Source organism: Giraffa tippelskirchi, chromosome 13, assembly GCF_054371585.1.
Source record: "Giraffa tippelskirchi isolate mGirTip1 chromosome 13, T2T-mGirTip1v1.2.pri, whole genome shotgun sequence".
NCBI lineage: Eukaryota > Metazoa > Chordata > Mammalia > Artiodactyla > Giraffidae > Giraffa > Giraffa tippelskirchi.
This window is the reverse complement of record NC_137287.1, coordinates 24,931,777-24,945,583: the sequence shown is the minus strand read 5'-3', so window position 1 is coordinate 24,945,583 and position 13,807 is coordinate 24,931,777. Positions and strand designations below refer to the sequence as shown.

Sequence of the window (13,807 nt, the reverse complement as noted above, 5' to 3'; positions counted from 1 at the left end):
GGGGATCCAGCCTCGCAGGTTCCCGTCGGTACTTGCCCTCCTCCCCTTCACATCCACGGTCTTTTCCTGCCTGCTCGCCCTGTGGACATCAGGCTCCAGGACAAGACACACAAACAGCAGCCTCCCTTAGCTGGACTGTGTGCCCAGCTCTCAGATCCCTGTGTTAATCCCATATGATACACATCTCTGGTGGCTTTACTTCTCTAAAGCCCCGACTGGTGTGCAGATTCCCAGACCTCTGTTAACTCATTTAGTATTTACACTCAAGTCCGGATGTAGGCAGGATGTAGGCAGGGGAAGTGTCATTATCTCCTTTAATTGGAGAACAGATAGAAGCTTGAGCAATAGGCAAAATATACAGAACTAGTTAAGCGGTGGAACCCAGTGAGAACAGGTTCTTTCTGACTCCCAGCCCAGGCTCCTTCTGCTCTGCTCTGGGGCTTCCTCTCACCTTGACAGGCCCACAGTCCCAAAGGTGAGGATATGGAAACCCAGTCCATCTACTTCTTTCTGTGCGTCTGTGTGGTGCTCTGTAATGGCCAGATGGGCTTCTGTATGGGAGAATAAGAGTGACCCACACTCAGCGATGGTGAGCACCCCTGCTGGCCAGTGGGGGCTCTGGAGGACCTCTGAAGGGCCTGACATGCCCCCTGACCCCCTCCGGTCCTCTCCTTTGAAGAGGGTGGACATTTAACCCCTTTGGCTGGTTCTTTGCTGACTTCCTTCCTGTTTCTACTTCTTAAAGACCAACTGCTTCAATGACACAGAGAACAAGGCATCCATTTCTAGTGGCCACAGTCACTGTTCATTGAAACGTGTGATCAGGGTTCTTTCTCCAGAGAATAGAACCATAGGATATGAGTGGAATGAATGAACGAATGAGGGGGTTTTTTCTTATTGTTTTTAAGGAACTGGCTTATCTGATTGTGGAGGCTGGCAAGTCCAAAACCTGCAGTTAAGGCTGGCAGACTGGAGACCCTGGGGAAAGGAGTTGATGTTGCAGTTCAAGTCCAAAGGCAGCCTGTTCTCTCTTCTTTGGAGGAAATCGCCAACTGATTGAATGAGGCCCACCCACATAGTAGAGGTAAGTTATTCAGAGAAAGAGAAAGAGAAACCAATTTCTCTAGAGAAAGAGAACCAATTTGTATGTATGTGTGTAGGCATGTATGTAACTCTCTCTCTCTCTACCTATCTATTTATTATAAGGAATTGGCTCACACGATTACGGAGGCCCCGAGATTTGCAGGGTGAGTTGCAAGCTGCAGATCCAGGAAGAGCTGATGTTTCAGTCTGAGTCCAAAGGCAGATAAAAAACCAATGTCCCAGCTCAAAAACAGTCAGATAGGAAAAATTCTCTCTTACTTGGGGGAGAACTAGTCTTTTTGTTCTATTCAGGCCCTCAAGGAGTTGGCTGAGGCCCTCCCACATGAGGGAGGGATACCTGTTTTACTCAGTCTATTGATTCAAACATTAATCTCATCCAGAGACACCCAGACTAATGTTTGACCAAATGTCTGGGTATCAAATCGACACATAAAGTTAACCATCACTGACAGTGATGTGAATATGCCTTCTCTCTAGTCCACGTGGCACTGGTAAACAGAGCCAGGCTTCTCTTAGGGCCCAGACATCTTCTTGGTGGCTCAGATGGTAAAGAGTCTGCCTGCAATGCAGGAGACCTGGGTTAGAGCCTTGGGTAGGGAATATCCCCTGGAGGAGGGAATGGCTAACCACTCCAGTATTCTTGCCTGGAGAATTTCATGGACAGAGGAACCTGGAAGGCTACAGTCTATGGGGTCACAAAGAGTCGGACATGACTGAGCGAGTAACACTAACACACATCACTCCTTATGCATGCTCGCCTCACGTGGCAATTTAACATATGGTCCCAAGATTGCTTGGCACTTCTCTCATCAGCAGATGGGATGTATGTCATCTTCCCTTGACTCTAGGTTTTGTGACTACCTGATGCAAAGAATGTGACAGAAAGAGTGCCAGTTTTCAGGTCTAAGCTTCGATAAACCTGAAGCTTTTACTTCCTGTCTTTTAGGAGGTTTGTTCTTGGAATCCAGCCATCATGCTGTGAGAAGGTCCAAACGGCCAGTGGAGACCCTCCCACCGAGTGGAACTGACATATATATAGTCTCTTAGTACTGGCTGCGAGCCCAGCGGAGAGCCAGTACCAGCTTTCCAGCCAGGTGAGTGAGCCACCTTAAAGATCCTCCAGCCCCCAGTCAAGCCACTCCTGCTGATGCCTCATGGGGCAGAAACGAACTATGCCCACCTAGAAAATAAATGATCATTGCTTTTTAAATATTAAGTTTCGGAGTGTTTTGTTATGTAGCAGTAGTAACAGGAATGCCTAGGAAGGCCAGCTTTGGACCTTAGGAGAGAAGGAAGTCTCCCAGCCCAGTTCCATTAGAGATCTGCCAGGGGTTATTGGTCCAGCTCATAATCAAGAGGTACTATGACTTCCGTTCTGCTCTTGTTCTTTCTGTATTCAGCTCCCTTAGGAGCTGCGTGTGTATGGGATAACTAGAAAACTGGTGGGGCAGATGCAGGGCATAGATGCTCCTTGGGCCCCACCGCATCCCCTAGGAGCCTTTCCACCTGTTCAGTAGACCCATTATCCAGCTGCCTCGGGTGTTGCTGCTAATGTAGTTCAGTCGCTCAGTCATAAACCCCATGGACTATAGCACTCCAGGCTTCCCTGTCCTTCACTATCTCCCGGAGTTTGCTCAAACTCATGTCCATCGAGTTGGTGATGCCATCCAACCATCTCATCCTCTGTCATCCCCTTCTCCTCCTGCCTTCAATTTTCCCCAGCATCAGGGTCTTTTCCAATAAGTTGGCTCTTCGTATCAGGTGGCCAAAGTGTTAGGGCTTCAGCTTCAGTGTTAGTCCTCCCAGTGACTATTCATGGTTGATTTCCTTTAGGATTGACTGGTTTGATCTCCTTAAAGTTCAAGGGACTTTAGCTGCTAATAGCTTTTGCTATTATATTCTTGCTGCTAATGACTTTTGCTGCTAATGGCTCACATGGAAAACCTTCTTCAAAGATTGCTGTGGGTAACTGGAGTTGCCTTAGCTCCCTGGAGGTGCCTGGGAGTTAGGCTCTCCCTCACCAAGAGGCTATAGCCAATGGCTGGCTGGTGTGGGGTTATGGAGGCCCAGTTCCTTACCTCAAAGAAGTTTCTGTCTGGAGCTATCCATGGGCTCAGGCTGGGGCAAGGCTTCAACCTCTTGGTTAATTTCTCCCCACCCCTACCCTGCTTCTCTTCCTCCCATACAAGTCTTCCTGCGAGCACTGCATCCATAAATCACTCTCACAAACATCCTTGTTTTAGGCCCTGCTTTTAGGAACGTGACCTAACAAAGCACGAATTCTTGGATGCTCAGAAATTGTATCTCCTTGGTGATGGTCTGGGGTCTTGAGTCGGTGGTAGAGGATGACGACTCTTATTCATCCCTCTGTGAACAGGTGTTGATGTTGCTCAAGTGCCAAATTCTGACATATGTATGTCAGCAGGTCTATGTGCATGTCATAAATCCCCCAAATCTTCATGCCCCTTAGATGTTTCTATACTAATAGGATACAGGGGGGAAAAAGTGAGAAAAGTGGGGAGGGCGATGGCACCATATGGTGACTCCAACCCCCTGCCACTCATCCCAGAAACTAGGAGCAAGACTGGGGGTGGCTGGGGGAGTGGAAGCTGGAAGCAGGAGAAATATCCTGGGTTTGCACGAACATTCCAGTGGGATAAGATTTCAACGTTGGAAGCAAATTGTGTGATCCGTGCGTGGGCAGTGTCTCCGTGATATTTTGACATGTGTAAGCTTCTGACTCATGTACAATTAAAAAAAAAAAACACCTGGCTTAGAGCTGGGGTGTTGGAGGGTGATGGCTAAGGGGTTTCATTTTGAGGGTAAAGTATTCTAAAAGTGATTGTGGTGATAGTTGCACAATTCTGTGAATGCTCTAAAAGCCGTTGAATTATACACTTGAAACAATAGTCTGATGTGTTCTATCTACTGAATGTTTGTTGCTGTTGTTTAGTGGCTAAGTTGTGTCCAACTCTTTTGTGACCCCATGGACTGTAGCCCACCAGGCTCCTCTGTCCATGGGATTTCCCGGGCAATATTACTGGAGTGGGTTATTCCTTTTCCAGGGAATCTTTCCCACCCAAAGATTGAACCCACGTCTTCTGCATTGGCAGGCAGATTCATTATCACTGAGCCACCAGGGAAGCCCTCCTCAGATTCATATGTTGAAACCTAATCCACCAATATCTCATAATGGTATTTGGAGGTAGAGACTTCAGCATGTGATTAGGTCATGAAGATGAAGCCCTCATGAATGGGATTAGCATCCTTATAAAAGAGGCCACAGAGAGGTTCCTTGCCTTCTCTACCACTTGAGGACACATCAAGAAAAGTCAGTCATCCAACTAGGATGTGGGCCCTCACGACACTAAATCGGCCAGTGCCTTGATCTTTACAGCCTCCAGAACATTGGGAAATAAATTTCTTTTGTTTATAAGCCACCCAATCTATGGTGTTCTGTTACAGTAGCCTGAATTAAGACAGTGTATCAATTACATCTCAAATACACATAAATCTTTCTAAAAAAGAAACCCACCCGGATTTATTTCTGGCACACTCCAGTGGTGCTGGCAGCACTGGTGTGGAGGGTGGGCCACTAAATGCATGCAGTCTGTGGCTGGGAATAAATAGTGGGGAGAGTGAACTGTCCCCGATCTACTGGAGAGCAGCTACTAAGTCTAGGACAGTCTCTATAATAATCAATATACCTAACCAACAATAATGAAATGCCACCCTATCCCTGGGCTTCCCAGGTGGCTCAGTGGTAAAGAACCTGCCTGCCAATGCCGGAGCTGCAGGAGACGTGGGTTCGATCTCTGGATTGGGAAGATCCCCTGTAGAAGGAAATGGCAACCTACTCTAGTATTCTTGCCTGGAGAATCCCATGAACAGAGGAGCCAGGCGGGCTACAGTCCACAGGGTCGCAAAGAGTCGAATATGACTGAATAACTGAGCACACACCCAATCCCCAACATACTCCAAAGCCATCTCGGTATCATTTGGGGCTTTGCCCCTCTCTGTCCCCTCCCCTGCTCCCCGTTCTTCTAGGCTGACGTATATCAACCTTCAAAGTAGCTCGGCATGCCAGCTTTTCCCCCAGTCTGTCCTATTTCCAGCAGGTCCAGTTGTCCTCTGTCTGCTCAGAGTGGGAAATCACCTCATTTCATGAGTGGCTTTCAGATCTTCAGTTCTGAAAACTCTCTAGAAGGAAGTGACCTTCTAACCATGCATTGTTGATCATTAAACATCACTGAGTTTGTATTACTTAATGATCTTTGTTTTTTAAGTATTAAGAACAAATACCCAAAAGCTTGAAATAAAGTAAAGAGATGACTGTATAACATTTCAGAATCAAATTAAACAGTCTGATTAAAGGTTATCTGACTCTCTAGGAGGTTTCCCAGGTGACTCAACCCAGATAACTCAGTTGGTAGAGAATGAGACTCTTAATCTCAGGGTCATGGGTTTGAGCCCCACATTGGGCACATGTTTTAGGGCTTCCCAGGTGGCTCAGTGGTAAAGAACCTGCCTGCCAATGCAGGAGATGCAGGTTCGATCCCTGGGTTGGGAAAATTCCCTAAAGTAGGAAATGGCAACCCACTCCAATATTCTTGCCTGGAGAACTCCATGGACAGAGGAGCCTGGTGAGCTACAGTCCATGGGGTTGCAGAGAGTTGGACATGACTGAAGTGACTGAACATGATGGTTGCACACGACTCTCCAGGGGATGTTGCTTTGTTTGACTTTGCTATTGATTAGGTTCAGATTTGATAAAGTTAGATGTTAACGTGTAGAAAGTTGATTAAGGTGCAAATAATTTTTGTCCTGTGAAGGTGCAAATGGCTTTTGTCCCACAGAGAACATAATCCCCAAGTATTGACATGTTATTATATTGTCGGTAAGCTTTTCTTGTAAAGGCTCAGAGGATAAATATTCTAGGCTTTGTGGGCTATATAGTCTCTGTCCCAACTACTGAACTGTGCCATGAACAAGCTTGCCTGAGTCCCAATAAAACTATATTTACAGACAGAAATTTAAATTTCATGTCATTTTCACATGTTATGAAATATTGTTCTTTCTTTTTCCAACTGTTGGAAAATGTAAAAAAAGAAAAAACTTCTTAGCTTGTGGGCATACAAAAACAGGTAGTTGGTCTGATTTGATAAGCAGGTTATAGTTTGCTGATTCTTGGCCTAAAGATTTTATTGGCCTGTCATTAACTAGTTTCATATTTAACTTGGACCCTGATTCCAGCATTCTCTTTTTGCCCTAAATGTGTGTGTGGATGTCGGTGTATATATGGTGGGGGGTGTGTGTGTGTTAGTTTCTTTTATCCTCTTGGAACCCATTTTGCCATCCTGCTGATCCCTTCATTAATGAGTTAAATGCGTTTGACAGATGCTCACCATACATTTCCAATTCACTTGGAATGTGGAGGAGTTCGAGCATCTCTTTTGTTGCCTTGGATCCCATCCCAAGTAATTTATCAAGATGTTGTCCTAAATAAAAACAGGTCTGTTCCTAAGAGAAATTCTCATGCCTACAGTTTTCCCTACTCTATCATTATGAGACTCTTTTTGCAACCACATCCTCCTTCACGAGGCCCATGGCTGGGGCTGGCAGTGGGCAGGCCTGCATGGATGAAAGATAACAAGTTAATGACACTGGTGGTGTTAATGCACAGCGGGGCTTGGGTACCAGCAAACATCAAGTTGCCAGGGCCCATGTGGAGGAAAGCTGTGCACCCGGAGCCTCCGAGGACTCCTGCAGGGTTTCTCACCATCTCTCTCCTGCATCCATGATTTCAGTGCAGCTGGAGACTCGCCCCTGCGGATATATGGTATCATTAATATGGACCAGTGCTCCCTAGAAGACTTGGCTCTGACAGGGCAATGTTACTGTTGGAGTCATTCTATTGTTAAGAGGAATAGCAATGACTCCAGTGGGTGCGGGGAAAAGTATAGGTTCCTGCAGAGGGAAAGTTCACTGAGTGCCTGGTTGTTGTTTTGTTCCCTGGGGGCAGGTGTTAATTAAATAATCCCTGGGCTGTGGGAGCTGGGCGTTTCCCAGGGAGGAGGAGGTGGAAAAAAGGCACCTCTTCCCTTAGTTTAAGATGCCCAAGAGCACTGTGAGAAAATGCTCACCCTCAGTGGTTGTTAAAGAACTATTGATTGAAACCAGTAACAGCAATGAATATTATTATTTTTGTCATCTTTCCACTGATTGGGGTGGAAATGGTTTTACCTTCTTGAAAGCCTCTTGGCAATAAGTATATTGAACATACCCGTGTTTGTCCCAATCACTGTTGCCAAGTCCAATCTAGTCCTGAAGTTTTCAGAGAGAATGGGTTGAAATTTATTTTATATTAAAAGTAGTTACATATTTTAAACTCATAAGTACACAAATATGTGACCATTGTAAAAAAGAAAACATTATGGATAAAAACTAAAACTCTCCCTTGGGACCATCATTCCTGTCTCTGAAGTCCCCAATTTTGTGAGTTTTGCGTCTTTCCAGACTTTTAATTATGTATTTGCTGATATATGTGTCTGCAGAAATATGAAGTATAATTCTGTGGGGGATAACCTGGGTATATAAATGATAATATTTTATGCTTTTTCTTGCAACTTTCATCACTCAATAATACGCCTAAAACATATTTCATATTTGTACATAAAGGCTGCATAGCATTCCACTGAGCACATATCATAGCTTATTTAACTGATCCTTATTTTACTTAGGGCAATGGTTTTCAACTTTGTTTATCCACCATACTACCATGCCATCAATGATGGAAGATGTTCACATTTCATTACACATTCTCTAGACATGCAGAGTTACACGTAATAGCCAGGACCCTCTGCCCTCACTGGGCTTCCCTGGTGGCTTAGCTGGTAAAGAATCCACCTGCAGTGTGGGAGACCTGGGTTTGATCCCTGGGTTGGGAAGATCCCCTACAGAAGAGAAAGGCTACCCACTCCAGTATTCTGGCCTGGAGAATCCCATGGACTGTATAGTCCATGGGGTCGCAAAAAGTCGGACACGAATGAGCGACTTTCACTCACTCTGCCCTCACTCTGTCCCTTCCTTTTCTTCTTGGGAATGCAGTCGGAAGGTAAGCAAGGGGTGACTGTTGCTATTATTGGGGTAAATTTGAACTCAGTCTTGAAAAGAAAAAGTAAGTTACTGACAGACCTTCCAGTTTAATTACCATTATTGTTAAGTATCTTGGAACTTAGCTTGTAACTGGTCTGTAGGTGCTTGTTTTATCCCATCCAATAGGAGAAAGAGAAAAACCTTCCCTCCCACTATGAAACAGAATGCTTCCTTACATGCTAGGCTATGTGGCCATTCTGATTTGGGACTTCAGTCTCCCTCTGTAAAGAAAAAAGTTTCCCAAGTTGCCCATCCCAGCTTACGGAGGTCTATGAGGGTGAGTCTTAGGAATGAGAGAGTGAGAAGGCAATTCAGCTGGTGGGGCCTGCAAACTGCGGGAGAGGAGGTGCACCCAGGCACAGGGGGTGGTCAATGCTGAGGATCCAGCTGCCACCGCAGGGGTCCGTCACTGAAATGTGAAGCTGAGTCCGTGCCACTTGTGGTTGAGGTTCAGGGAGAAGAGAATCGGACTGAGCGGGACCCACGGGGGCTGAGTGCTCACAGTCTTGCTCGTTATGGAAAGTGCCTACCCAGAGGGTTCTGTTGAGACGAGCAGGCAGCTGCTTTGACACCAGGTGTCAGCAGAGTCGTGTGCCCAGGCCCCCACAGGTGGCAGAGGGGAAGGTGGACAGTTCAGGACCCCTGTGTTACAGCAGTGATATCGACAAGTGTCAAGAGGACCAGGATTCCCGGGCTGCTCACGGGGGTGGACAGATTTCTTTCTTTGAAGAGATAATAAATTTGATGAACATCCCTTAGAGATCAGAGTATTACAGAAGGAACGGGCTGTGGCAACAAAGACATTCTCAAGATGCTGGGGCAAAGTCATCCAGCTTGAAAGCTAAATTCTCTTTCCTTGTCCTCACTGATGAAGCAGGACACCTCAATTACTCTAATAATGAGAGTGAACACCTTTTGAGTGTCTACCACGTGCAAACATGGAATCTCTCACTCCACTCTCACAACCCAACGGGGAGCATCAGCATTCCTAACCAGGAGTGTGGAAGGCTGGAGGAGCCTGTCCAAGGTTATACCTTGCACGTGGTGCCGCTGGGATTTGAACCATGAGTCTGACTCTGAGCTTACCCTCTCACTTTCCATGACAGGCAGAGAGCCCCTGTGGTGAAGTTGTTGAAAGAAATAAATGAGTTTCCATGGCCAACGTACCTGACACTCAGGAAATGCTAGGAGGAAGCGCTGTTTGGCTAAACCTGGGCTGGAAGGGAAAGTGCTGGGATCTTCTGTTAACATGGCGTATTTGTGAGGATCGGGGTGGGAAGATATGGCTTCCTCAAGAAAACCCCCAGCTGGTCGGAGCCTTCTAAAAAGATGGATGCTGGGCTGTTGGCTCTGAAATTTTCTTCCAAATAACAGAAGGCTGACTTCCTTGGTTTTTAAAATTTTTATTATTATCATTATCTTTCAAATTAGCCAAACCACTTCACTATGCTCCCATGTGTTTATTTTGACAGTTGATACATCTCCTGATTCTTTTGTAGCTGTACAGATAACAACTTATAAACTGAGAACAGGAGAAAAATAGTCCCTCCAAGGACTCCTGATGGCAGCAAGAGGCTGGTCCTGCCCTTCTCTGAGAAGACTGCCCTGAGGTGGTGGTTAGCCCTCCATGTTTTCAGCATTCCCTCCAGTGTGAAATTTAGAGCTGGTTCCTCGTTGCCTTTTTGTAATAGTTTTTTTATTTTCAAAATGACTTTCAATATTAACTCTCTATTGATAAAACAGCACCTCCAGTTCCTTTTGGGAAGTCATCTTCCTTCAACTTGATTGCATGGAACCTGATTGGCTAAAGCAATCAGGCTCTTTTCCTGGCCAGCTGTTTGTTGTCATTGTTCAGTTGCTAAATCCCCTCCGACTCATTGTGACCCAATGGACTGCAGCAAGCATGCTAGGCTTCCCTGTTCTTCACTATCTCCCGGAGTCTGCTCAAATTCGTATCCATTGAGTCAGTGATGCTATCTAACCATCTCATCCATTGCCACCTCCTCCTTTTGCCTTTGATCTTTCCCAGCATCAGGGTCTTTTCCAATGAGTCAATCTCCTGGCCAGAGTGATTGGTTAAAAGTTGGCCAAGTAACCTGGTCCAGCCAATGAGACAAGAAGAGGTGACTGCTAGGGCTTCTGGGAAATAAACACCCCTCCTTCTCTTGAAGGGTGTAAGATCTAGAGTTACATTGGCCATTTTTGCTTCCCCAAGGGGAGAGAGTGAAGCTTCAGGATCAAGCCAACAGCATGGAGGCAGAGCAGGGAGACATCGCCTTTGGCGATATCATTTAAACTCCTGGATCATGCTGAGCCTGAAGGCAGCCGACTCTGGACTTTTCAAGAGTATGAGTAAATGAAAGTTCTTTTGTGTTTAAGACAGTTTGGGTTGAGTTTTCTGTCACCAGCCATTAAAACAGTCTCAGTGATGCCCTTGCCAATAGCGTGCCCCTGAGGGCTGTCGAGGGAGTTGAAGGAGTGTCCATCTGCTCACTGGTGGTTCAATCTGAAGGTGGGACCAATGTGTTGGCAAAAGTGCAGGGGAAGAGGGGCTCTTGAACACCATGGATGGAGTATAACTTAGTGCAGACTTTGGGGAGGGCCGTCTGACTAAACTATATGTATTACTCTGGGTCCTTTGAGAAGCAGGTGCCAAGATAAATTAAATGCACAAGGGTTTTCTTAGAGGAAATGCCTGTGTGGGGAAAAAAAAAAGCAGGAAGGAAGCCAAGGCTGGTAAAGTCATCAGACTTGGATGCAAGTCTGACCCCCCAGCGAAGGAGAGAAGGTGGAGGCGTCCTAGACAGTCTCGCAGTCTAAGGCAAGTTCTCTCTCTCTCCTCCTTCAAATTATTCTCAGGCTCGGTTGCCTGGCTTCCCAGCCCACAGCATCTCAGCAGCAACAACCTAGAAAAGATGAGGGACTCTGTGAGCTGTCAGAGACTAGCACAGTGACACCCAGATAGGATGACAGGAGACAAAAATATCTGAAGTTGATGCAGCCCACATGACCCAGAGTCATCAAGAAAAGACTAATCTTCTTGAGTATCTTCTGCTTAAGGGAAGCAGGAAAATGTGTAACATGGTTTAGAAAGATTTCTACCCAAAGTGGAAGAAGTAGATACAGTTGTTTTAAGAATGAGTTTTAGTTTTCTGGAAAAGTCACCTATAGAGAATTCTTCATTTCCCAAAAGTGAAGTCGCTCAGTCGTGTCCGACTCTTTGAGACCCCATGGACTGTAGCCCACCAGGCTCCTCCATCCATGGGATTCTCCAGGCAAGAATACTGGAGTGGGGTGCCATTTCCTTCTCCAGGAGATCTTCCAGACCCAGGGATTGAACCCGGGTCTCCCTCAGTGGAGGTAGACGCTTTAACCTCTGAGCCACCAGGGAAGCCTCATTTCCCAAAGCTGCCTGATGAATTAGTCAGAGCTAGAAGGGTTTGTGTCTCCATATCACAAAGGAGAAAACTGAAACAGAGAGGTTAAGCCACTTCCAAGAGGTCACACAGTAAGTGGCAGTGGTGAGATTTGAACCAATGACCAATGTCTTTTTTTTTTTTTTTTTAGAAAACCCCCTGATTATTATTTTTTAATTTATTTTAATTAATTTGCTTCTTTGGTTGTGCCGGGTCTTAGTTGTGGCATGCGGGATCTAGTTCCCTGACCAGGGCCCCCTGCATTGGGAGCACAGAGTCTTAGCCACTGGACCACCAGGGAAATCCTTGAACCAATCTCTTTTTGAAAATTTGTTTTTATTGAATTGTAGTTGATTTACAATGTTGTGTCAGTTTCTAGTGTACAGCAAACTGATTCAGTTACATGTATATATAAGAATATATATTCTTTTTCATAATTCTTTTCCATTATAGTTTCTTGTAGGATATTGAATACAGTTCCCTGTGCTATATGGTAGGACCTTGTTGTTTATTTATTTTTTATGTATAGTAGCTTGTATCTGCTAATCCCAAACTCCTAATTTATCCTTCCCTCCACCTTTCCTCATAGGTAGCCACAAATTTGTTTTCTATGTCTATGAGTCTGCTGTATTGTAAATAAGTTCATTTGTATCACATTTTAGAGTCCAGATATAAGTAATATCATATGATACTTGTTTTTCTCTGTCTAGTTTACTTCACTTATTGTAATAATCTCTAGGTCCATCCATGTTGCTGCAAATGACATTATTTCATTCTCTTTTACAGCTGAGTGCTGCTGCTGCTGCTCAGTCGCCAGAGTCGTGTCCGACTCTGTGCGACCCCGTAGACGGCAGCCCACCAGGCTCCGCCGTCCCTGGGATTCTCCAGGCAAGAACACTGGAGTGGGTTGCCATTTCCTTCTCCAGTGGATGAAAGGGAAAAGTGAAAGTGAAGTCGCTCAGTCGTGTCCGACTCTTAGCGACCCCATGGACTGTAGCCTACCAGGCTCCTCCGTCCATGGGATTCTCCAGGCAAGAGTACTGGAGTGGGGTGCCATTGCCTTCTCCGTTACAGCTGAGTAGTATTCCATAATATATATATATATATATAAAACACATCTTCTTTATCCATTCATCTATCGATACCCATTTAGATTATTTCTGTGTGTTGACTATTGTAAACAGAGCCACTATGAATATTGGGATGCATGTATCCTTTTGAATTATAGTTTTGTTTGGATATATGCTCAGGAGTGGGATTGCTGAATCATACGCAACTCTTATTTTTAGTTTTTTTGAGGAAACGTCATAGTGTTTTCCATACTGGCAACACCAATTTACATTCCCACCAACAGTGTAGGAGGGTTCCCTTTTCTCCATTCCCTGTCTAGCACTTATTATTTGTAGATTTTTAATGATGACCATTCTGACCGGCGTGAGGTGATACCCATTGAGATTTTGATTGCATTGCTCTGATAATTAGCAATATTGAGCATCTTTTCATGTGCCTATTGGCCATCTATATGACTTCTATGGAGAAATATCTATTCAGGTCTTCTGCCCATTTTTTGATTGTGAACCCATGTCTTTTTGATTCCAGATCTGGTAACACAGAGAGGTACCACCCAGCTCCCCTGCTTCAAGGAAGTGGGTGGAGGGGCCTCCAGCTGTCAGCTCCCACAAGGTCAGCCTCAGCTGCAGAGACCTGCCTTAATCGAAGTCATATCCTTTCCAGGGAGCCCACATCAGTGATCCTTGCCTCAGAAACCCCATGGACAGAGGAGCCTGGAAGGCTACAGCCTATGGGGTCGCGAAGAGTCGGACACGACTTAGTGACTAAACCACCACCACCACCACCACATCAGTGACTGAGTGGAATATGGGGCTAAAGGTCTGGCTATTTCGGCCCTATGTGGTCCACTCTGATGGCCACTATTTGCCCCATGGCTTACCTCCAGGCTTACCTCCATGGGCAGAATGACAGTCCCTGGTGTGAGGTGGTGTCCAACTGTTCAGACTTCCATGGAGTGAACTGGGAGGGTATGTGGGGAAGGGACACACTAGCAGGAGCAAAGTATCAGGTAGCGATGAACAGAGAAGAGTACTTATAAACATCACTAGATTGTGGCTATT

General features: G+C 45.6%; 1 non-coding gene across 1 annotated transcript; it reads left to right on the top strand.

The window, feature by feature from the left end:
• Positions 1 to 5,515: 5,515 nt before the first annotated feature.
• TRNAK-CUU (transfer RNA lysine (anticodon CUU)) lies at positions 5,516 to 5,588 on the top strand. The gene has a single exon. It is a non-coding gene; the product is annotated as a tRNA-Lys (tRNA).
• Positions 5,589 to 13,807: the final 8,219 nt, after the last annotated feature.